The 24,228-nt window shown below is 40.9% G+C and overlaps 1 protein-coding gene across 42 annotated transcripts in view; it reads right to left on the bottom strand.

Annotated features, from left to right (window-relative positions):
- Nucleotides 1-24,228, bottom strand: part of LOC121554718 (receptor-type tyrosine-protein phosphatase delta-like) — a 597,272-nt gene that overhangs the window by 362,075 nt on the left and 210,969 nt on the right. For all 42 annotated transcript variants that reach the window (XM_045211917.1, XM_045211930.1, XM_041868419.2 and 39 more), the window contains exon 6: nt 16,337-16,448. The gene's annotated coding sequence lies outside the window, so the exon portion shown is untranslated. The remainder of the gene's footprint in view (nt 1-16,336; nt 16,449-24,228) is intronic.

Here is a 24,228-nt window from a genome sequence, read left to right as displayed (position 1 = left end):
TGGGGGAATGTGTGCTCTTTCTCAATTTCCAGTTCTCTTTAGTTTCTGGGCATCCTCCCCAACCCCATAACTCAAATATCCCCACTCCCCAGCGATTGGGCTGTCATAATCATCAGCATTAAGGCCTCAATGAGCTTGATTTACAAGTGTGGACATCGTAGCAGCCCGTCGCCAGGGGTGCCTGTCTCCTATCCCCCAACCCATTTGTCTTCATACTCCATCACTATGAGGACATAAGAGTGAACACATAAGTGAACATAAGAGTCCAAACAGCATTACGAGGACATAATGAGTTAAGCGTGATCACAGTACTACTGTAGATCTACCTTGTGAAACGTTGAGGTCATTATCCTATCACCCAACCCAATTGTCCCTACTCAACCACTATGAGGACTACTGGTAGTGAAGATGAGATTCCAAACAGCATTATTAGGACAAATGAGTTAAGTGTGATCACAGTAGGTCTACCTTGTGAAACTTTGACTTTATTGACATAGTAGTGTGGGATCCTCTTCCTGATGTATAATTTGCATTACAGTATATGTTTTATGATATATAAACCACCATATACCTAGTTCATCCATTTACAATAGTAACTGAGAAAATGGGCATTATTATGTACAGAAAATTGTATTCCTAAACTCACAGAAAAATGGCTACAAAGAAAGCCATAGTCATTTGTGCCATTTTACCAAGGCTATAGAGGCATTTCCAAGGTAGCATTTTTTTTTGGGCATCCTCCCCAACCCCATAACTCAAATATCCCCACTCCCAAGCGATTGGGCTGTCATAATCATCAGCATTAAGGCCTCAATGAGCTTGATTTACAAGTGTGGACATCGTAGCAGCCCGTCGCCAGGGGTGCCTGTCTCCTATCCCCAAACCATTTGTCTTCATACTCCATCACTATGAGGACATAAGAGTGAACACATAAGTGAACATAAGAGTCCAAACAGCATTACGAGGACATAATGAGTTAAGCGTGATCACAGTACTACTGTAGATCTACCTTGTGAAACGTTGAGGTCATTATCCTATCACCCAACCCAATTGTCCCTACTCAACCACTATGAGGACTACTGGTAGTGAAGATGAGATTCCAAACAGCATTATTAGGACAAATGAGTTAAGTGTGATCACAGTAGGTCTACCTTGTGAAACTTTGACTTTATTGACATAGTAGTGTGGGATCCTCTTCCTGATGTATAATTTGCATTACAGTATATGTTTTATGATATATAAACCACCATATACCTAGTTCATCAATTTACAATAGTAACTGAGAAAATGGGCATTATTATGTACAGAAAATTGTATTCCTAAACTCACAGAAAAATGGCTACAAAGAAAGCCATAGTCATTTGTGCCATTTTACCAAGGCTATAGAGGCATTTCCAAGGTAGCATTTTTTTTTGGGCATCCTCCCCAACCCCATAACTCAAATATCCCCACTCCCAAGCGATTGGGCTGTCATAATCATCAGCATTAAGGCCTCAATGAGCTTGATTTACAAGTGTGGACATCGTAGCAGCCCGTCGCCAGGGGTGCCTGTCTCCTATCCCCCAACCCATTTGTCTTCATACTCCATCACTATGAGGACATAAGAGTGAACACATAAGTGAACATAAGAGTCCAAACAGCATTACGAGGACATAATGAGTTAAGCGTGATCACAGTACTACTGTAGATCTACCTTGTGAAACGTTGAGGTCAATATCCTATCACCCAACCCAATTGTCCCTTTCGAATGCAATTTTCAAAAGGACTTTGATCATAGTTGATAAGCCTTTGGGTAAACCCATGACACCTTCCTCACCCCCCTCATCCATACAATATTAAATACAACATATCATATTATCATACATTTACCCACAGTTATGGGCCTCTTAAATGATAGGCCACATAAATCTGTTTTATAAACACACACAATAATATTTATATGTGGCTTCCAAAGCCCCTGTAGATAGCTCCCCTCGCTTATCACTGTTTGAATACAGCCAGCATTTTAAAAGCACTCGGCGTCTACGGAGGAAGAGTGGGGGTTATGCAGTTTTGTTTCGATTATTTTTCCAGAAAGATGGAGTTCTTAGCGGAGCCTCATCCTTGGCTGTAATTACTTCTCCTTCATATGAAAAATAACATTCCAATGTGAGAAAATAAAATTACATTCCTTTCATCTACTCTGCTTTCACCAGGGATAGTTTAAGTTCATACTAAAATGTAGATTGGACTTCTGTTGAATTATGTGTTGCAGGCAAGTCTGGCAATACAAAAAACCCATGACAGTACATGGAAAATGAGACAATGTCATTCATGGATGATTGACAGCTTAATCGAATCAATCGATCAATGAATGACGGCAACATTGTTTAGTGAGGAATGAATGAATGAATGAATGAATGAATGAATGTTCCAAATCAGAATCAATAGTCATGAGGCTTCCTCTCCATGTGTTCCTTCCTAAGGGAGTATTGCAACGTATCGCTTTCAGCTATGTTTTTAGATCAGTGCATGCAAAGGAGAGAAGCATGTTAGAGAAGATAGAGAAAATAGGCGTTTACAGTCAAGAGAACTGACACGTCAAATGATGGCTTGGATGTCTTCTATAGAATACACACACACACAAACACACATCACACTTGAACACACGGATGCACATGTGCACAAGCATGCATGTATTTTCATGAACCACGGACGCCACTTCTGGCACCTGTCAGGTGGAAGGTGTCTGTGATAAGCTCAGGTATACGGTATCTCATACTGTTGAGTTGGAGACAGCATGGATGAAGAATACATGCAGAAATATGAAATCAAGCAACCAATTGGGTCAGTCAGTATTTTTACAGCTTTGATTCAAGTAGTACATCCTCAAAACAGTAACATCAATGATATTAAAACAATGAAACAAAAGGCTAATTAATCAAATCCTGTTTTATCTAATCATCTACCTTCTACATGACTCTCTGGTTCTATTTTGGGCAAAGAAATACGAGGCGTTATTTCAAAATGAGAAGAATATTGTATCTCCATTGCATCAGATTAACAAGCCGTGATATGGACTGGAATTATGCATGCTTTTGATGGACCACAGGAAGCTGGTGAGGGGAAGACAGCTCATAATAATGACTGGAATAAAGTGAATGTAATGGTATCAAACACAAGGAAACCATGTGTGTGATGTGTCGATACCATTCCATGAATGCCATTCCAGCCATTGCTATGAGCCCGTCCTCCCCAATTAAGGTGCCACCAGCCGTCTGTGTGATGGACAGAATGAAGAATGGAGGTGGGGAGGCTTTTTATAGACAACACGGGTGATGGTGGTGGTGTGAAAGGAGGAGAGGAAGTGGGGGATTCAAGATGTGCTGTTTCAGAGACTCACCCACTCTCCTAAGATGGTACTCTGCCAACGGCATGGGCCAGTGAACAGACAGATGGCGAGGGCGACGCCATCGGACTTGAGACGAGAGGAGCAATAGAGAGAGGAGGTGGAGGAGGAGGTGGTGGAAAGAATAAAACAACCAAAACTAAAAGGGGAGGAGGGAGGTTGGGGTGAGTGGGTTTGGGGAGACTTCCTTCAGGAGAACATTCACCTTGCATGAGCTTCTTTGCATGTACAAATATGCTTTGTACTTCATTACTGCAGTAAATAAAGGTTAATTCTCACTGTCACTTTTCATTCCAGGACAAGGTGGGATGAAGACATCATCTAAGGTAACAGACCTGGTTCTGTCTTGCAGTGGAGGGGTAGAAAAGTAATATTTTAAAAGTGCTAAAGTGTAGAGTGGAGTCTTTAGGGGGGCAGAGAGAGATGTTACATTGCTAGACTGCCATCTACTGGATATGTATTGAAATATATATAATTTGCATTGTTTCACTTTATGCAACATATACTAATGCTTATCCTAATTGTCTTCTTCAAATGTGTATTCATAATGTTATTTATTTATAGGCCTGAGTGTGTTTGAAATAAATAAAATGGGTATGTACAACCAAAACAAATTTGTTCAAGATAAAATAACCAGACAATTCCCTAAACTATTTTGAAATCTTATTTTTTTTCTCTGTTTTTCATTATTGTCTTCAGTATATGACAGTGAGATTTGACAGTGAGATTTGACAGTGAGATTTTAAGCAAATCAAATACATTAGGTAAACAACTGATAAAGAAGATATTTTATCCCCCAAAAAATATTTGGGGTCCAGGCAAACTAATAATTAATGAATTATATGTGTATTATGATGTTTGTTAATTATGTTTATAGAAAATATATTAATGGTTTTCAATCTATAGTACATAGCTTCTGCAACTGGGTCTAAGATTTTCAGTCAATGAAGCAATGATATAATTGTACAGTATGTATTGCCACGGACATATATGTATATACAGTGAGGGAAAAAAGGTTTTGATCCCCTGCTGATTTTGTACGTTTGCCCACTGACAAAGAAATGATCAGTCTATAATTTTAATGGTAGGTTTATTTGAACAATGAGAGACAGAATAACAACAAAAAAATCCAGAAAAACGCATGTCAAAAATGTTATAAATTGATTTGCATTTTAATGAGGTAAATAAGTATTTGACCCCCTCTTAATCAGAAAGATTTCTGGCTCCTGGCATCTTTTATACAGGTAACGAGCTGAGATTAGGAGCACACTCTTAAAGGGAGTGCTCCTAATCTCGGTTTGTTACCTGTATAAAAGACACCTGTCCACAGAAGCAATCAATCAGATTCCAAACTCTCCACCATGGCCAAGACCAAAGAGCTCTCCAAGGATGTCAGGGACAAGATTGTAGACCTATACAAGGCTGGAATGGGCTACAAGACCATCACCAAGCAGCTTGGTGAGAAGGTGACAACAGTTGGTGCGATTATTCCCAAATGGAAGAAACACAAAAGAACTGTCAATCTCCCTTGGCCTGGGGCTCCATGCAAGATCTCACCTCGTGGAGTTGCAATGATCATGAGAACGGTGAGGAATCAGCCCAGAACTACATGGGAGGATCTTGTCAATGATCTCAAGGCAGCTGGGACCATAGTCACCAAGAAAACAATTGTTAACACACTACGCTGTGAAGGACTGAAATCCTGCAGCGCCCGCAAGGTCCCCCTGCTCAAGAAAGCACATATACAGGTCCGTCTGAAGTTTGCCAATGAACATATGAATGATTCAGAGGAGAACTGGGTGAAAGTGTTGTGGTCAGATGAGACCAAATCGAGCTCTTTGGCATCAACTCAACTCGCCGTGTTTGGAGGAGGAGGAATGCTGCCTATGACCCCAAGAACACCATCCCCACCGTCAAACATGGAGGTGGAAACATTATGCTTTGGGGGTGTTTTTCTGCCAAGGGGACAGGACAACTTCACCGCATCAAAGGGACGATGGACGGGGCCATGTACCGTCAAATCTTGGGTGAGAACCTCCTTCCCTCAGCCAGGGCATTGAAAATGGGTCGTGGATGGGTATTCCAGCATGACAATGACCCAAAACACACGGCCAAGGCAACAAAGGAGTGGCTCAAGAAGAAGCACATTAAGGTCCTGGAGTGACCTAGCCAGTCTCCAGACCTTAATCCCATAGAAAATCTGTGGAGGGAGCTGAAGATTCGACTTGCCAAATGTCAGCCTCGAAACCTTAATGACTTGGAGAAGATCTGCGAAGAGGAGTGGAACAAAATCCCTCCTGAGATGTGTGCAAACCTGGTGGCCAACTACAAGAAATGTCTGACCTCTGTGATTGCCAACAAGGGTTTTGCAACCAAGTACTAAGTAATGTTTTGCAGAGGGGTCAAATACTTATTTCCCTCATTAAAATGCAAATCAATTTATAACATTTTTGACATGCGTTTTTCTGGATGTTGTTGTTGTTATTCTGTCTCTCACTGTTCAAATAAACCTACCATTAAAATTATAGACTGATCATGTCTTTGTCAGTGGGCAAACGTACAAAATCAGCAGGGGATCAAATACATTTTTCCCTCACTGTATATATATATATATATATATATATATATATATATATATATATATATATAATTTGAAGAACTCTGTACCTTGAAAGGTTACAATCTGTATCCACTGTGTAACTGAAGTGACATCACAAGTTTGATCCTAGATGGTTATTCAATGAGGAACAGCACCATCATGTGGATGTATTGTAATTTACTGATGTAAAAATGTACAGGCCTTACTTACCAGTGTAGTAAAATTATTAGCTAAGCATATCTTCAAAGATAGCATTCCACATGCTGAAATTGAATGAATATATAGTGGTTCCCCATATTCAACTTTCTGACCTTTTTTTGTGCATTTTGGAGAAAACATAAGATTTATAAGGGGGTAATTGTTTCATAATGACCTGAATGTTCACTAATTGCCTCATTGAGAGTTGAGGAATTAGTTGTTTATCTACCAACATTAATCTTGATCCTTGTTCCCACTATTAATCACACTATGCTGTGCCAATAATAGGTGTAGCATAGGAAATCCCTTTAGGGGCCATGTACAGTGCCTTCAGAAAGTATTCATACCCCTTGATTTATTCCACATTTTGTTGTGTTACATTTTGTTGTGTTCTTTGTTTCTCATCCATCTACACACAATACTCCATAATGACAAAGTGAAAACATGTTTTTAGAAATGTTTGCTAATTTGTTGAAAATGAAATACAGAAATGTGAAATGTACATCCCTGAGTCAATACTTTATAGAAGCTCCTTTGGCAGTGATTAAAGCTGTGAGTCTTTCTGGGTAAGCCTCTAAGAGATTTCCACACCTGGATTGTGCAACATTTGTCCATTATTATTAAAAAAATTCTTCAAGCTCTGTCAAACTGGTTGTTGATCATTTCTAGACAACCATTTTTAGGTCTTGCCATAGATTTTCAAGCAGATTTAAGTCAAAACTGTAACTTGGCCACTCATGAACATTACATTTACGTCATTTAGCAGACGCTCTTATCCAGAGCGACTTACAGTTAGCGCATACATTATTTTATCGAACCCACAACCCTGGCGTTGCAAACGACATGCTCTACCAACTGAGCTACATCCCCTGCCGGCCATTCCCTCCCCTACCCTGGACGACGCTGGGCCAATTGTGCACCGCCCCATGGGTCTCCCGGTCGCGGCCGGCTACAACAGAGCCTGGATTCGAACCAGGATCTCTAGTGGCACAGCTAGCACTGCGATGCAGTGCCTTAGACCACTGCGCCACTCGGGAGTACGTCACTGTCTTCTTGGTAAACAACTCCAATGTAGATTTGGCCTTGTGTTTTAGGTTATTGTCCTGCTGAAAGGTGAATTCATCTCCCAGTGTCTGGTGGAAAGCAGACTAAATCAGGTTTTCCTCTAGGATTTTGCACTTAGCTCCATTTCATTAATTTTTTATCCTGGAAAAACTCCCCAGTCCTTAACGTTTACAAGCATACACATAACATGATGCAGCCACAACTATGCTTGCAAATATGGATAGTGGTACTCAGTAATATGTTGTATTGGATTTGCCCCAAACATAATACTTTGTATTCAGGACAAAAAGTTAATTGCTTTGCCAAAATGTTTGCAGCATTACTTTAGTGCCTTGTTGCAAACAGGATGCATGTTTTGGAATATTTTCATTCTGTACAGGCTTCTAACTACAATGTTGTTGATCCATCCTCAGTTTTCTTCTATCACAGCCATTCAACTCTGAAACTGTTTTAAAGTTACCATTGGCTTCATGGTGAAATCCCTGAGCAGTTTCCCTTCTCTCTGACAACTGAGTTAGGAAGGACGCCTGTATCTTTGTAGTGACTGGGTGCATTGATACACCATCCAAAGTGTAATTAATAAATTCACAAGCTCAAAGGGATATTCAATGTCTGCTTTTTATTTATTTTTGTCCATCTACAAATAGGTGCCCTTTTTTGCGAGGCATTGGAAAACCTCCCTGGTCTTTGTGGTTGAATATGTGTTTGAAATTCACTGCTCGACTGAGGGACCTTACAGATAATTGTATTTGTGCGGTACAGAGATGAAATAGTCATAAAACAATCATATTAAACACTAGTATTGCACACAGAGTGGGTCTGTGCAATTTATTATGTCTTGTTAAGCAGCTTATTTAGTCTTGCCATAACAAAGGGGATGAATACTAATTGACTCAAGACATTTGAGCTTTTAATTTGTAATTAACTGTCACTTTCTCCGAAGCTGCCTCCCCTCCTTGTTCGGGCAGGCTTCGGCGTCCGTTGTAACCGGAACTTCTTGCCACTGCCGCTCCATATCTCATCATTCCATTTGTCTTGTCTTGACAATTACACACACCTGGTTCATATTCCCCTCATTAGTACATGTACAGTGGGGGAAAAAAGTATTTAGTCAGCCACCAATTGTGCAAGTTCTCCCACTTAAAAAGATGAGAGAGGCCTGTAATTTTCATCATAGGTACACGTCAACTATGACAGACAAAATGAGAAAAAAAATCCAGAAAATCACATTGTAGGATTTTTTATGAATTTATTTGCAAATTATGGTGGAAAATAAGTATTTGGTCAATGACAAAAGTTTCTCAATACTTTGTTATATACCCCTTTGTTGGCAATGACACAGGTCAAACGTTTTCTGTAAGTCTTCACAAGGTTTTCACACACTGTTGCTGGTATTTTGGCCCATTCCTCCATGCAGATCTCCTCTAGAGCAGTGATGTTTTGGGGCTGTCGCTGGGCAACACAGACTTTCAACTCCCTCCAAAGATTTTCTATGGGGTTGAGATCTGGAGACTGGCTAGGCCGCTCCAGGACCTTGAAATGCTTCTTACGAAGCCACTCCTTCGTTGCCCGGGCGGTGCGTTTGGGATCATTGTCATGCTGAAAGACCCAGCCACGTTTCATCTTCAATGCTCTTGCTGATGGAAGGAGGTTTTCACTCAAAATCTCACGATACATGGCCCCATTCATTCTTTCCTTTACACGGATCAGTCGTCCCTGGTCCCTTTGCAGAAAAAACAGCCCCAAAGCATGATGTTTCCACCCCCATGCTTCACAGTAGGTATGGTGTTCTTTGGATGCAACTCAGCATTCTTTGTCCTCCAAACACGACGAGTTGAGTTTTTACCAAAAAGTTATATTTTGGTTTCATCTGACCATATGACATTCTCCCAATCCTCTTCTGGATCATCCAAATGCACTCTAGCAAACTTCAGACGGGCCTAGACACGTCTGGCACTGCAGGATTTGAGTCCCTGGCGGCGTAGTGTGTTACTGATGGTAGGCTTTGTTACTTTGGTCCCAGCTCTCTGCAGGTCATTCACTAGGTCCCCCCGTATGGTTCTGGGATTTTTGCTCACCGTTCTTGTGATCATTTTGACCCCACGGGGTGAGATCTTGCGTGGAGCCCCAGATCGAGGGAGATTATCAGTGGTTTTGTATGTCTTCCATTTCCTAATAATTGCTCCCACAGTTTATTTCTTCAAACCAAGCTGCTTACCTATTGCAGATTCAGTCTTTCCAGCCTGGTGCAGGTCTACAACTTCTTAAAGAAGAAGTTACAGGTCTGTGAGAGCCAGAAATCTTGCTTGTTTGTAGGTGACCAAATACTTATTTTCCACCATAATTTGCAAATAAATTCATTAAAAATCCTACAATGTGATTTTCTGGATTTTTTTTCTCATTTTGTCTGTCATAGTTGACGTGTACCTATGATGAAAATTACAGGCCTCTCTCATCTTTTTAAGTGGGAGAACTTGCACAATTGGTGGCTGACTAAATACTTTTTTTCCCCACTGTATAAGTGTTCTCTCTGCCCCCTTGTCCTTGTGGGTGATTGTTTCATGAGAGATGAGTGTAGCTCGGTGGAGCTACCTGTACTTTGTATTGCCGGGGTATATTTTCCCTGTGTGCCTGTATTTGTTCCAGTGCGCCTGTTTTGCGCACTGGACTGTTGAAGCTATCCAGCGTAACTGTGTGCTACAGAATAAACTCTGTATTCTGTGATTTACTCTCCTGCGCCTGACTTCTTCAAATCACACTCTCACATTAATTACATTTCAAAAATAGTTTGACATTATGGGGTACTGTCTGTAGTAGGCCAGCGACAAAAAAAATCTCTATTTAATCTAAGTTAAATTTGGAAAATGTCAAGGGGTGTGAATACTTTCTGAAGATACCTGTATGTGCATTTTACATTGTAGTGATCATATACCGTGCATTCGGAAATTGTTCAGACCCCTTGATCTTTTCCACATTTTGTTACGTTACAGCCTTATTCTAAAGTGGATTAAATAACAAAACATCCTCCTCAATCTACACACAATACCCCATACTTACAAAGCAAACACAGAAATACCTTATTTACATAAGTATTCAGACCTTTTGCTATGACACTTGAAATTGAGCTCAGGTGCATCCTGTTTCCGTTGATCATACTTGAGATGTTTCTACAACTTGTTTGGTGTCCACCTGTGGTAAATTCAATTGATTGGACATGATTTGAAAAGGCACACATCTGTCTATATAAGGTCCCAGAGTTGACCGTGCATGTCAGAGCAAAAACCAAGCCGTGGGGTCAAAGGAATTGTCCATAGAGCTCCAAGACAGGATTGTGTCAAGGCACAGATCTGGGGAAGGGTACCAAAAAATGTCTGCAGCATTGAAGGTCCCCAAGAACACAGTGGCCTCTATCATTGTTAAATGGAAGAAGTTTGGAACCACCAAGACTCTTCCAAGAGCTGGCCGCCCGGCCAAACTGAGCAATTGGGGGCAGGGACTGGGAGACTAGTCAGGATCGAGGGAAAGATGAACGGAGCAAAGTACAGAGAGATCCTTGATGAAAACCTGCTCCAGAGCGCTCAGGACCTCAGACTGGGGCGAAGGTTCACCTTCCAACAGGACAACGACCCTAAGCACACAGCCAAGACAACGCAGGAGTGGCTTTGGGACAAGTCTCTGAATGTCCTTGAGTGGCCCAGCCAGAGGCCGGACTTGAACCAGATCGAACATCTCTGGAGAGACCTGAAAATAGCTGTGCAGCGATGCTCCCCATTCAACCTGAAAGAGCTTGAGAGGATCTGCAGAGAAGAATTGGCGAAACTCCCCAAATACAGGTGTGCCAAGCTTGTAGCGTCATACCCAAGAAGACTCAAGGCTGTAATCGCTGCCAAAGGTGCTTCAACAAAGTACTGACTAAAGGGTCTGAAAACGTATGTAAATCTGATATTTCAGCTTTTTATTTGAATACATTTGCAAAAATTTCTAAAAACCTGTTTTTGCTTTGTCATTATGGGGTATTGTGTGTATATTGATGAGGGAAAATAACAATTTTAACAATTTTAGATTAAGGCTGTAACGTAACAAAATGTGGAAAAGGTCAAGGGGTCTGAATACTTTCTGAATGCACTGTATGTAACCTAACTGAAAAAGTTTGCGAAGACAAATACACTATGAATGTCATTACTTCAATAGTGAACAGTTATGAATCTATTGTAAAATACTTTCACCTCTAGTCCACATGACAGTATCTACACAGTAGCAATCAAAAACACTGCTTTATAAATAATACTGTATGGTTAACTGATTCTAGCCACTTGCATCAGCTACTCTTTTCACATCAAATTCATGCAGAGTACCATAGACTGCCCACGTGGAGCACTAGGTAAGTGAAAGATCAGACATCTGTATTTCAAAAGCCAGAGAGACAGCGAGCCCTCAGCCGCCATGCAGTCTACTCACTAATGAGAAGTTAGACTCCAGTTATGCGTCATGAAAAATGAATCAGTCTTAAACACACAAATCCCCTGAATCGCCCTGAGACAAACTATGGGATTTAATTAAACTCATCAAAAATAGCGTTCGGCTGGAATTGCTCCTTCACTCATGCTTTCATGCTTTCCATTGAGCATTTTAGCTAAACGTGTTTACCTAAAACTGCTCTAATGTAATGCTCATAAATACTCAGTGTTATACTGAATAGGGGAATATGACTTAATAACAAATGAAGCATTTTGGACAGCTGTATTAATTAAGTAGCTTAACTGATTCTAAGAAAAATTGGTTTGGAAAAAATCGAATGATTTTTTTTTTAATAGCTGGGGGCTGTTCCAGAAAGGTGGATCAATGACTTAGCCAGTTAACCATCAAAAAGTGTTTGAAATTACTTCAACAACAACCAATATACAAATGTAGCTTTCTTGAGGGAAACCTGTTTCAGTCTTCCAGAGATTTGAGACTGGGACAGAGGTTCACCTTCCAGCAGTGGTTTAAGGGGAAACATTTAAATGTCTTGGAATGGCCTAGTCAAAGCCCAGACCTCAATCCAATTGAGAATCTGTGGTATGACTTAAAGATTGTTGTACACCAGCGGAACCCATCCAACTTGAAGGAGCTGGAGCAGTTTTGTCTTGAAGAATTGGCAAAAATCCCAGTGGCTAGATGTGCCAAGCTTATAGAGACATACACCAAGAGACTTGCAGCTGTAATTGCTGCAAAAGGTGGCTCTACAAAGTATTGAGTAAATGTTTTCCGTTTTTTTGTCTTATTTCTTGATTCTTTCAAAATATATTTTTTTTTTGCATCTTCAAAATGGTAGGCTTGTTGTGTAAATCAAATGATACAAACCCCAAACATTTTCATTCCAAATTGTAAGGCAACAAAATAGGAAAAATTCCAAGGGGGGTGAATAATTTCGCAAGCCACTGTATGTATATCTATCTTTTTCAACAGGCAGTTTTTAAAATACATTATTAACTGCAGGGGATTGTGCTATTTGGTAATTCACAGAAGCCGCTGACCTGTCTTTCATTTCAGTGTGCGCTGTACCAAAAAGTCATTTTCAATTTTGATCTTATTTGATCCTCAATACATTAGTACAATCAGATATATTGAATACGACTTAGATGCTTCATTGCTTCACACAATACACAGCTTATGCCAAGAAAATATGAAGATGGGCTGTTGGGTGAACAACCAAATCATGGCTTCTTCAGAAGTACAGTACTGACTCAAGACAATCCCTAGCATCCGGACTATGGCCAGGAGTTTTACCTTCCAGTGACATAACCAGAAACAACTCGTACCTTACACTAACGCCTAATAACATACCAAATGTTACTGCTTACATACTATTCTTGGTTTTCTATTCCTGATAAAAGTTGACCATTTCAATACAAGCTAAATAAAATGTGCACTGTTGCCTACCGTTGCCATCTTCAAACTGAACGTTACTTCATAATTTGGACAAAAAATCTGTATTTCACAGAATCAACAAAATATTACACATTAAGTTGATTCTAATGTGATATTCAGTTAAATAGAAAGGAGAAGACACCAAGGCCTGTATTCAAAAGCACGTCAGAGTAGAGTGCTGATCTAGGATCAGGACCCCTCTCTTATTCATTATGATTTAAAAGGCTAAACTGGTCCTAGATCAGCACTCATACTCTAAGACACTTTGTGAACATGGCCCCAACTGTTTATTATTTTGGCTTTGAGATGCAGAAGGAAAAAAAACACATCAAACAACATTGGGGAAAAATCTTCTGGTAACATATTTTCCATGTCACTGTGTTCTCCTTCAATAAACAAGGAGTGCACACATGCATACACATATAAATGTGCACACACACATGCACAAACAAGTGCACACACACACTGACACACACACACAGTACAGATTCCTGGCTACATTTTCATATTTTTGTCAAAGAGGAGTCAGAGAAAAACTAAACTATTTTAAGGAGTAGGAATAATGTTAACTCAGTCAACCATGTCATGTAATGTCATCAATAATTTAGTGCTTCCAAATCCCCAGGAGGATATGACATGTTGTTAGGAAAAAACGAACTCTGCAAGATGTGTTTTTTGGTGATGTCTTTCCGACACCCATTTCATAATCATAATTCTATGAAAGTTAAAGTTGTTGACTATATTGTTAGTCTTAAAAATCAACTAAACTACAGAATGAGTGTAGTGGTGGAAAAAGTACCCAATTGTCATACTTGAGTAAAAGTAATACAATGTACAGATAGCCAGGGCCACACTCCAACACTCAGACATCATTTAGAAACAAAGTATTTGTGTTTAGTGAGTCCGCCAGATCAGAGGCAGTAGGGATGACCAGGGATGTTCTCTTGATACGTGTGTGAATTGGACCTTGTTCCTGTCCTGCCAAGCATTCAAAATGTAACGAGTACTTTTGGGTGTCAGGGAAAATATAAGGAGTAAAAAGTACATATTTTTGTTTAGGAATGTAGTGAAGTCAAAGTCAAAGTTGTACAAAATATAAATAGTAAAGTAAAGTACAGATACTAAAAAAAACTACTTAATTATTACTTTAAAGTAGTTTTACTTAAGTACTTTACACCACTGTATGTGTGTATATGTTCATGCCAGCCTATCCGCCCGTCTGTCTGTCTGTCTGTCTGCTTTTCTGTCTGCCTACCTGTCTGTCTGCCTGTCGGTCTACTACCCCAAGTGTATATCTTTGTGTGTTTGTGTTTATATGCTGGCTTTATACCTCCATGTTCCCCAGTCGCTGCTTGGTGCAGAGTGGAACAGTAAAGCTAGGGGGAAGATATCTCTCAGAAGCTTACATAAAGCCACTGGACTTTGTAATAATTCATGGAGCAAAATGCTCTCCGCCTGCAATATTTATACCCCCCTGAATGTGTTCTGTGTCTGTGAGTCCTGTCACTGTATCAGGCCAGCTGAGGGGAAACTTTCACTTTCTTTCGGAGGACAGGTTTCACCTAAAGGGCCTGTGGCACTGAGATAGATATGTCCCATAATGCATCAGTCTGTATAATAATAATAATAATAATAATAATAATAATAATAATAATAATAATAGTAATAATATTAATATGAATATATGTATTTTATATAGCGCTTTTCAATACAAACAAGAATCTCTAAAGTCACTTTGAACACAAAAGATTATTTAGGGATCGGGCAGTTCATGGTTGATGGTCTTTCACAGCTTCTAGTGAGACTTATAGTGAGTTAAAATAGCCCTATTGAGGTCCAGGGGCATCATGAACGAGGTACATGAGGATGGAGGGGGGTATTTTCCTGTATGTGTATATACTATGTGATAGTTACCGTGTGTATAGGATGCTAATCATGGCTAACTTACTTTGACTCCTATCCTTTGGGGTTTTTGAGCCATGTTGTTGCTCTGCAAAGAGACATTAGGGAGATTCTATGAAAAGGTAAGAGAATATGACAGGACTTTCAAACTACTGGATAGACCATACATAATGTACACACCCGCGCACACACATCATCCCTGCTATAAACCACTGATGATAGAGGCCATTGCATATATTGGGGTGGGAACTGTAAACATGACCAAAATGAGAAAAAAAGAAGGAACCCGCACACTGCTCTTGATAGTATCACTGCTCTTTACGTATCGGCCTCAAGGCCTTCGTCAGAGCTTTTTTAATTAGCACCCTTATGTAGACATAGCCCCACCCACATCCGTTCCACGCATCGAATGGGGTTGGTGTCGAGGGAAAACAAGTAAGTGCTACAGAGAGCCATATTTGTTGATCAGATTGAGAGATTGTGCGCCACTAATGCTGACATTTTCAAGTCCTCTCTCCTTGTTGATCTTTCCTCTATGACAACCACACGTCTTTGCCATCAGATCAGCCTGAGTTTATATCTGCATCCCAAATGGAACCCTATTCCCTACATAGTGCACTACTTTCAAAAGTAGTACAGTATATAGGGATTAGACGGCCGTTTGGGACATAGACTATGTCATTCATCTGGTTAATGGAAGATTGGTAAGTCGTTGGTATGAATGAGGGAGCAGGATCTGGGTATGGGGGATATAATGGATTGGGTGAGATGTTGGCAAGCTTTTAGATGGGTGTACTGTATCTAGTATGGGTAAGGCAAAATCAAATAAAATGTTATTTGTCACATGTGCCGAATACAACAGGTGTAGACCTTACAGTGAAATGCTTACTTATGAGCATTACAAAACAGGGCTGTATACGCTGAAATGGTACATTTCAAAATATGTGTTTTTACCCAAAGAAAAATGTGTTAAATCAGTGGAAAATGTGTTAAATCACTGTCTGATATAATGAGTCTATGAATTGTATCAATAAATCATTTAGGCCTGGTCAGAGCTTGGTAGCCAAGTTTAAATAATGTCCTACTTTTAGGGCAATAAATACTGTTGAGATTTATTCCGAAACATTTGTCGGCATTGATTTTTTCTCATACTATCCCAAACGATTTTGTTTATGATGCTTTCCCACTGAGAAAGTTGCTCTTTATGATGCCCTGCAGAAGGGTAGAAGGTTTTATTGTGCCAGAGATCTAGTGAATGTGGGCCATGAACTCACCCAGAACTGAGGCTCCTCTGTTCTACTCATGCAGGTGCCAACATTCTGCCCGATGCCCAAGCTTCGTCCTCACCAACAACACCAGTCTGACCAATACCCCCTATGCCCCCACCTAGGAGAGGAAAGGGAGAAATAAAGGGACAGAGAGAGAGAGAGAGAGAGCATGTAAGAAAGATTGTGCAGTGCATAATCTGATCAGTCACTGATTAAACAGCTAGAGTGAAAACCAGTAAACTCTGCAGCCCTCCAGGACTAAAATTGTGCAACTCCACTCTAAATAAACGGTAGTTGAACTAACCAGGGATGACACAAAACCTACTTAACATTTCAGAGCAAAGGAAAGGTCTAAGATGTTGAATTTACATGGATATTAATAAAATATTGATAAAGCATTCAACAACAACATATAGCATGGCACCACAACGCAGGCCCAAATGGCGCCACAATGCAGGCCCAAATTTGACATGATTGAGCTATTCACTGCATTTGATTAGGACTCTCATGAGATTTAATTCAAACAGATCCAAATTTCAAATGTTTTGGACTGTGACGGTGTGCCTGTGAGCTATCACGTGGGACATTTCCCTCCATTTCTCCCCGCACCAACGTTGTTTGCTAAAAACATTGTTAATTACTCTTGCTAGCCTAAGTAGGCTATGCTATCGCTAGTCCCTTTAAAAAATTGTGGATTGTATCATGTCAAAGAACAAACACCAGGGTCTGGCTATCATATCAGTTATTTTGAAATGTTTAGCTTCATATTTGTCTTTGATTGGTTTCAAAACCTGTTCTACTCACCGCCGCTTTGAACTGGCTCCTAGGTGAGTGCTCGCCGATTAAGTTAGCCGTTTTAGCCACAGGTTGCCTCTTGTTATTTGGTTTATCACGGTAAAGGGGAGTTTTCATTGTTTCTTTTAAAGTTTAAATACTAATGTTCATGCAAAGTATGTTGTTGTTTTCATTAACGTGTAAAGTATTGGGCATTCAGGCGTGAATTGTGCAACAGTATTGCATATGAAGGGTTATTTCACTGTTCATTAACAATTTACCTTTTTTGAAAGGTGTGAATGGTTTATGCCAGGTTAGGGCAGGTCCATATAATATTGAGGTAATATTACTATTGCCCAGCTGTTATTATTTTCTCTAATTAAGTATTTTTGTCAACAATTATCCTCATCTTCTTGCCATTTGTATATTTTGTAAAACACTGGATCTAGTCTTCTCCATCGCCTGATCTACTGTAAATGAATACACCTGATCTACTTTAAATAAATACACCTGATTTACTGTAAATAAATACACCTGATTTAATGTAAATATATACACCTGATCTACTGTAAATATATACACCTGATCTACTGTAAATAAATACACCTGATTTAATGTAAATATATACACCTGATCTACTGACTCCATCTCAACTGTTGCTGCTCCAGAACCTCTTAATAGGCTGATGCATCCTCTATCTCAACAGGCTGCAATAGTAAGTGTATTTCCATACGTCTCTTAAAATAAAGTGATTGGGGTATCGTTTCAGGATTGTAATAACACATCCAATGCCATTTTTAAAAATGTGTTATTTGTTTATTTTGTTATTGCTAGGTATTACTGCACTGTTGGAGCTAGAAACGCAAGTATTTTGCTGCATCTCCGATAGCATCTGCAAATCTGTGTGCACGACCAATAAACTTTGATTTGATTTGAAATCTTGCTTGCCATCACAATGATTTCTTTCATGTGTTTAAACCCAGGCATGTTTCAGACTGTAATATACACATATTTTCATATAGCTTCACTCTTGTAAGCAGGTGATGGGTGTGTAATATCACACCATCAGTGTTAGAGTAGGAAGTGTCTCAGGGAGAGAGGGGAGTAGAGGGAAGCAGAACCTGCCAGTTTGGGCAGGAGGCTGGCAGGGCTCCCTATCGCCAGGGGCGATGGTGCTCGCTGGAGTAAGAGTCCCCTCGAGCTGTGTAATAAATCATTTCAGTCGGGCTGGCTGGCAAGCTCCCTCTAAACATTCACACACACACACACACACACACACATACACACAGATATACTCTCACACACACACAGGCAGCTTGATTCTTAATGAGACAATGTATTTACTCACAGTCCTACTGAGAGGAATAAATGTGGGCTTTATGCAATGAAAATATGGTCAAACAATTAGGTACCTGACATAATGCCTTTCACACTGTCCTAGCACAACACCAAGTGTAATTTTCTTATTACAACTGACAAGGTGTGAAAGATAAAAAATGTATATTCAAATGTTAACCTTGTTACAAAACCATAAGTCAGTTATCATAACCTTTGTTTTGTAAAGATGCATTTTGCTGTGACACTCAGCTGTCTGCTGACATGAACTCAAACTATAGTTCACTAGCAGAAGTTGGTTGTCATAGAATGTGTTGATTTGTGCCACTTCAACTTAAGTGCTACCAAAATACTCAGAGGAACCAAATAGCTTTGTCACAAAGTTAGGAGTCTTAAAAGCTCAAATGGAATGTTCTGGCAGGTAGTTCTATTGTAAACGTGTTAATGTTTGTTTTTAAAAGTACCCAACCACTCATGCATAAGAGGCCTCCAGCACTTACAGTACCAGTACAGGACACAGTCGTTTTGCCACTGTGAACTACTTAGCAACAAAGTCCATGGCCCCTTTGTGTTTTCCTAACCCATGTATTTGCTTTACGGTAGCAGTATTTGTAAATGTCACCTTTTGTTTGGCTCACCTTGTCACCTGTGCCGAGAAAGAGTAGCTTTTAAACCACATCACACTGGAGACACTGAAATGTGCTGTAATGTGTCTAATGCCCCGTAGCTTTTAGTCCATCTATTTAACACGCAGGTGAAGAAGAATCTATCGTGGACTGCAAGAGAACCGCTAAGAAATACAAGTGCAGCAAGAAAATAGGGAAAGGGGATACCTAGTCAGTTGCACAACGGAACGCATTCAACCGAAATGTGTCTTCCGCATTTAACCCAACCCCTCTGATCAGAGAGGTGTGAGGGGTTGCCTTAATCGAGGTCATCGGCTCCCAGGGAGTAGTTGTTGATGGGGGTTAACTGCCTTGCTCAAAGGCACACCGGCAGATATTTCCACCTTGCAGGCTCGGGGATTCGAACCAGTGACCTTTTGGTTATGCTCTTAACCGCTAGGCTACCTAGGCTACCTGCTATCTCCCCTGAATGAAAAAGCAAGATATTTTGGAAAAAATAAAATCGATCCAGCTATAAATTTAATGCGAAAGAGTACGCTTCAAAAACTTCCCAGCAGCATTTGATAAGTTCATTGGAGATTCTATAGACACGGAGAGAACCTTTGCACTGGCGTATATAGCATACTCCCCTGACCGGGAGGCAAACAGGCGCACCAATTACAACTGTACCCACAATCCTCTATGGGGAGCATAGTACTGCCTATTGATCTTAGACATCCCCCTCGTGGTCATGTGTTCATGTTGACTCGAGTCATTCTATTAGAAAGACAACATTCAACTTCTTGGAGAAAGAAGTTACCAGGCCGTTAGAGAATTAGTTACCTTAAATGCCACATTATAAGGGCTCAGTCACACCAATAGTGTTTGCTGGCCAATGGGCGAGAATATTTAGCACCTCTGAACAGAGTGCCGGCTGTAATTCGCGAACAGAGTGTGCACCGATTTTACATGAAGAATTGCGTGAAAATGGTGGCAATCATTGCTAGGGGGCTGGCCAACGTGGGGGAAAATGTAGGGAAAATGGCGCAGCAAAAAAAAAGTCGCTTTCAAACTAGGGATTTTGTGGCTGATTGAGGTAAACAGTAATTTGGCTTATATATTATGCATGTATGAACTACACATTGACACATCCAGCCCAAAGCAGGACGTTTGAAAAATACCTAGTAGTCGCCAATGTTCCTGAGCATGTCTTTAAGTAAGTAATTGCCTTCATTACCATAAATTAGTCAACCACGCTAATTTTCTCATCTCTACAGCACCTCCAGTATGTTGCTGTTTTTCCTTTAACACTACTACCTCAATTAAATATAATTATTGAATAATTTTTTTGAATTTTTGCAAATTTACTCAAAATTAAAAACAGAAATACCTTTTTACATAAGTGTTCAGACCCTTTGCTATGAGACTCAAAATTGAGCTCAGGTGCATCCTGTTTCCATTGATCATCCTTGATATGTTTCTACAACTTGATTAGAGTCCACATGTGGTAAATTCAATTGATTTGACATAATTTGGAAAGGCACACACCTGTCTATATAAGGTTGACAGTGCATGTCAGAGCAAAAACCAAGCCATGAAGTCGAAGGAATTGTCCGTAGAGCTCAGAGACAGGATTGTGTCGAGGCACAGATCTGGGGAAGGGTACCAAAAAATGTCTGCAGCATTGAAGGTCCCCAAGAACACAGTGGCCTCCATCATTGTAAAATGGAAGTAGTTTGGAACCACCAAGACTCTTCCTGGAGCTGGCCACCCGGCCAAACTGAGCAAACGGGGGAGAAGGGCCTTGGTCAGGGAGGTGACCAAGAACCCAATGGTCACTTTGACAGAGTCCCTCTGTGGAGATAGGAGAACATTCCAGAAGGACAACCATCTCTGCAGCACTCCACCAATCAGGCCTTTATGGTAGAGTGGCCAGACGGAGGCCACTCCTCAGTAAAAGGCACATGACAGCCTGCTTGGAGTTTGCCAAAAGGCACCTAAAGACTCTCAGACCATGAGAAACCAGATTCTCTGGTCTGATGAAACCAAGATTGAACTCTTTGGCCTGAATGCCAAGCATCACGTCTGGAGGAAACCTGGCACCATCCCTACGGTGAAGCATGGTGGTGGCAGCATCATGCTGTGGGGATGTGGGGATGTTTTTCAGCAGCAGGAACTGGGAGACTACTCAGGATCGAGCCAAGATGAAAGGAGCAAAGTACAGAGAGCTCCTTGATGAAAACCTGCTCCAGAGCACTCATGACCTCAGACTGGGGTGAAGTTTCACCTTCCAACAGGACAACGACCCTAAGCACACAGCCAAGACGATGCAGGAGTCTCTTCGGGACAAGTCTCTGAATGTCCTTGAGTGGCCCAGCCAGAGCCCAGACTTGAACCCAATCGAACAAACAAAACAAAATGCAGCTAGTTTGCTGTTTTTCCAGCTTTAGTTTGAAATGATTGTGTTAGCTGTCTATTGGCTAGCTCCTCTGAAAAGTGTCCTTGACGAGAGGGCACATTTTCTATGCCAGGAAATCACGCATCACTAGCTCATTATTATGGATATATCCGAAAACAGCTTAAACAAACGCAAATGCAGCTATTTTGCTGTTATTCTGGCTGCACTGTTTGACGTGACTGTGTTAGCCATAGTTGGCTAGCTAGCAAGCAAGGGATAACAACATTTCCAGCCAGCTTGGCAACGAAACACTTAGAACGAATGACTGGGTCGTGTTCATAGATGTACAGTACATGGAACAAAAAATACTTAATGACTGGGTCGAGTCTCTGGCAACCTAACCGATAGAATGGACAACCAGTCGGCTTGGGTAGCAACTCTAGATTTGTGTCGGGACTATATCTCGTGGAAGGATGAAATAGTATGAAAATGTATGCACTCACTAACTGTAAGTCGCTCTGGATAAGAGCGTCTGCTAAATGACTAAAACAAAATATATATATACAGTGGGGAGAACAAGTATTTGATACACTGCCGATTTTGCAGGTTTTCCTACTTACAAAGCATGTAGAGGTCTGTAATTTTTATCATAATTATACTTCAACTGTGAGAGACGGAATCTAAAACAAAAATCCAGAAAATCACATTGTATGATTTTTAAGTAATTAATTTGCATTTTATTGCATGACATAAGTATTTGATCACCTACCAACCAGTAAGAATTCCGGCTCTCACAGACCTGTTAGTTTATCTTTAAGAAGCCCTCCTGTTCTCCACTCGTTACCTGTATAAAAGACACCTGTCCACACACTCAATCAAACAGACTCCAACCTCTCCACAATGGCCAAGACCAGAGAGCTGTGTAAGGACATCAGGGATAACATTGTAGACCTGCACAAGGCTGGGATGGGCTACAGGACAATAGGCAAGCAGCTTGGTGAGAAGGCAACAACTGTGGGCGCAATTGTTAGAAAATGGAAGAAGTTCAAGATGACGGTCAATCACCCTCGGTCTGGGGCTCCATGCAAGATCTCACCTCGTGGGGCATCAATGATCATGAGTAAGGTGAGGGATCAGCCCAGAACTACTCGACAGGACCTGGTCAATGACCTGAAGAGAGCTGGGACCACAGTCTCAAAGAAAACCATTAGTAACACACTACGCCGTCATGGATTAAAATCCTGCAGCGCACGCAATGTCCCCCTGCTCAAGCCAGCGCATGTCCAGGCCTGTCTGAAGTTTGCCAATGACCATCTCGATGATCCAGAGGAGGAATGGGAGAAGGTCATGTGGTCTGATGAGACAAAAATAGAGCTTTTTGGTCTAAACTCCACTCGCCGTGTTTGGAGGAAGAAGAAGGATGAGTACAACCCCAAGAACACCATCCCAACCGTGAAACATGGAGGTGGAAACATCATTCTTTGGGGATGCTTTTCTGCAAAGGGGACAGGACGACTGCACCGTATTGATGGGAGGATGGATGGGGCCATGTATCGTGAGATCTTGGTCAACAACCTCCTTCCCTCAGTAAGAGCATTGAAGATGGGTCGTGGCTGGGTCTTCCAGCATGACAACGACCCAAAACACACAGCCAGGGCAACTAAGGAGTGGCTCCGTAAAAGCATCTCAAGGTCCTGGAGTGGCTCAGCCAGTCTCCAGACCTGAACCCAATAGAAAATCTTTGGAGGGAGCTGAAAGTCCGTATTGCCCAGCGACAGCCCCGAAACCTGAAGGATTTGTATGGAGGAGTGGGCCAAAATCCCTGCTGCAGTGTGTGCAAACCTGGTCAAGACCTACAGGAAATGTATGATCTCTGTAATTGCAAACAAAGGTTTCTGTACCAAATATTAAGTTCTGCTTTTCTGATGTATCAAATACGTATGTCATGCAATAAAATGCAAATTAATTACTTAAAAATCATACAATGTGATTTTCTGGATTTTTGTTTTAGATTCCGTCTCTCACAGTTGACGTGTACCTATGATAAAAATTACAGACCTCTACATGCTTTGTAAGTAGGAAAACCTGCAAAATTGGCAGTGTATCAAATACTTGTTCTCCCCACTGTATATATGTCAATCATTATTTTAATATGTTGGTAACCATGTTCTTACAATGAAAACATTATTGGCATTGTTGAATTTGATTTTCATAATAGCAAGCTAGGACTGGTGGTTTGGTTAGCTATGCTAGCAATTCTGGTTACCAAGGCCACTACTCTAGCTATCTAGACTAATCTTACTAGCTACTTCAGTGGATGTTGAACATATTTCTACATTAGTTGCCTACATTTCTATCAGGCTGTATGCATTATCTGGAAAAGAATGCAACTCTGTGAAAGTTTAGTGCCACTCCACTAGCGTGTTGTGGCACACACCTTCCATGTCGTGCATTATTTCTCATAAAACACATAGCCCCTTCTTGATTATCCCTTACATAATGGCTTGTTTACATGCTATAACAGTACAGTTGAAAAGGCAGTGTAGGTGTGCAGTGTTGACTGTTGGAGTTGTTGTCTGCCTGAAGGGTAGAGTTTCCAGCTCAATGTCGAGGAGAAACCTCTACGGAAGGGAATGGCTTGGGATGACAGGGAGAGACAGCCTCAGCTCGCTGGCTGAGGAACACTGTGTGTGTATGTGTGTGTGTGTCAACTAGCTCTCTGCACACACCACTGTAAGCTCTACACAAATAAAACCAAGTCCACTTCCTCTCTCCACCAGTGACAA

Source organism: Coregonus clupeaformis, chromosome 39 (assembly GCF_020615455.1).
Source record: "Coregonus clupeaformis isolate EN_2021a chromosome 39, ASM2061545v1, whole genome shotgun sequence".
Lineage (NCBI taxonomy): Eukaryota > Metazoa > Chordata > Actinopteri > Salmoniformes > Salmonidae > Coregonus > Coregonus clupeaformis.
The sequence above is the reverse complement of the archived record's forward strand: the minus strand, read 5'-3'. Positions and strand labels throughout refer to the sequence as shown.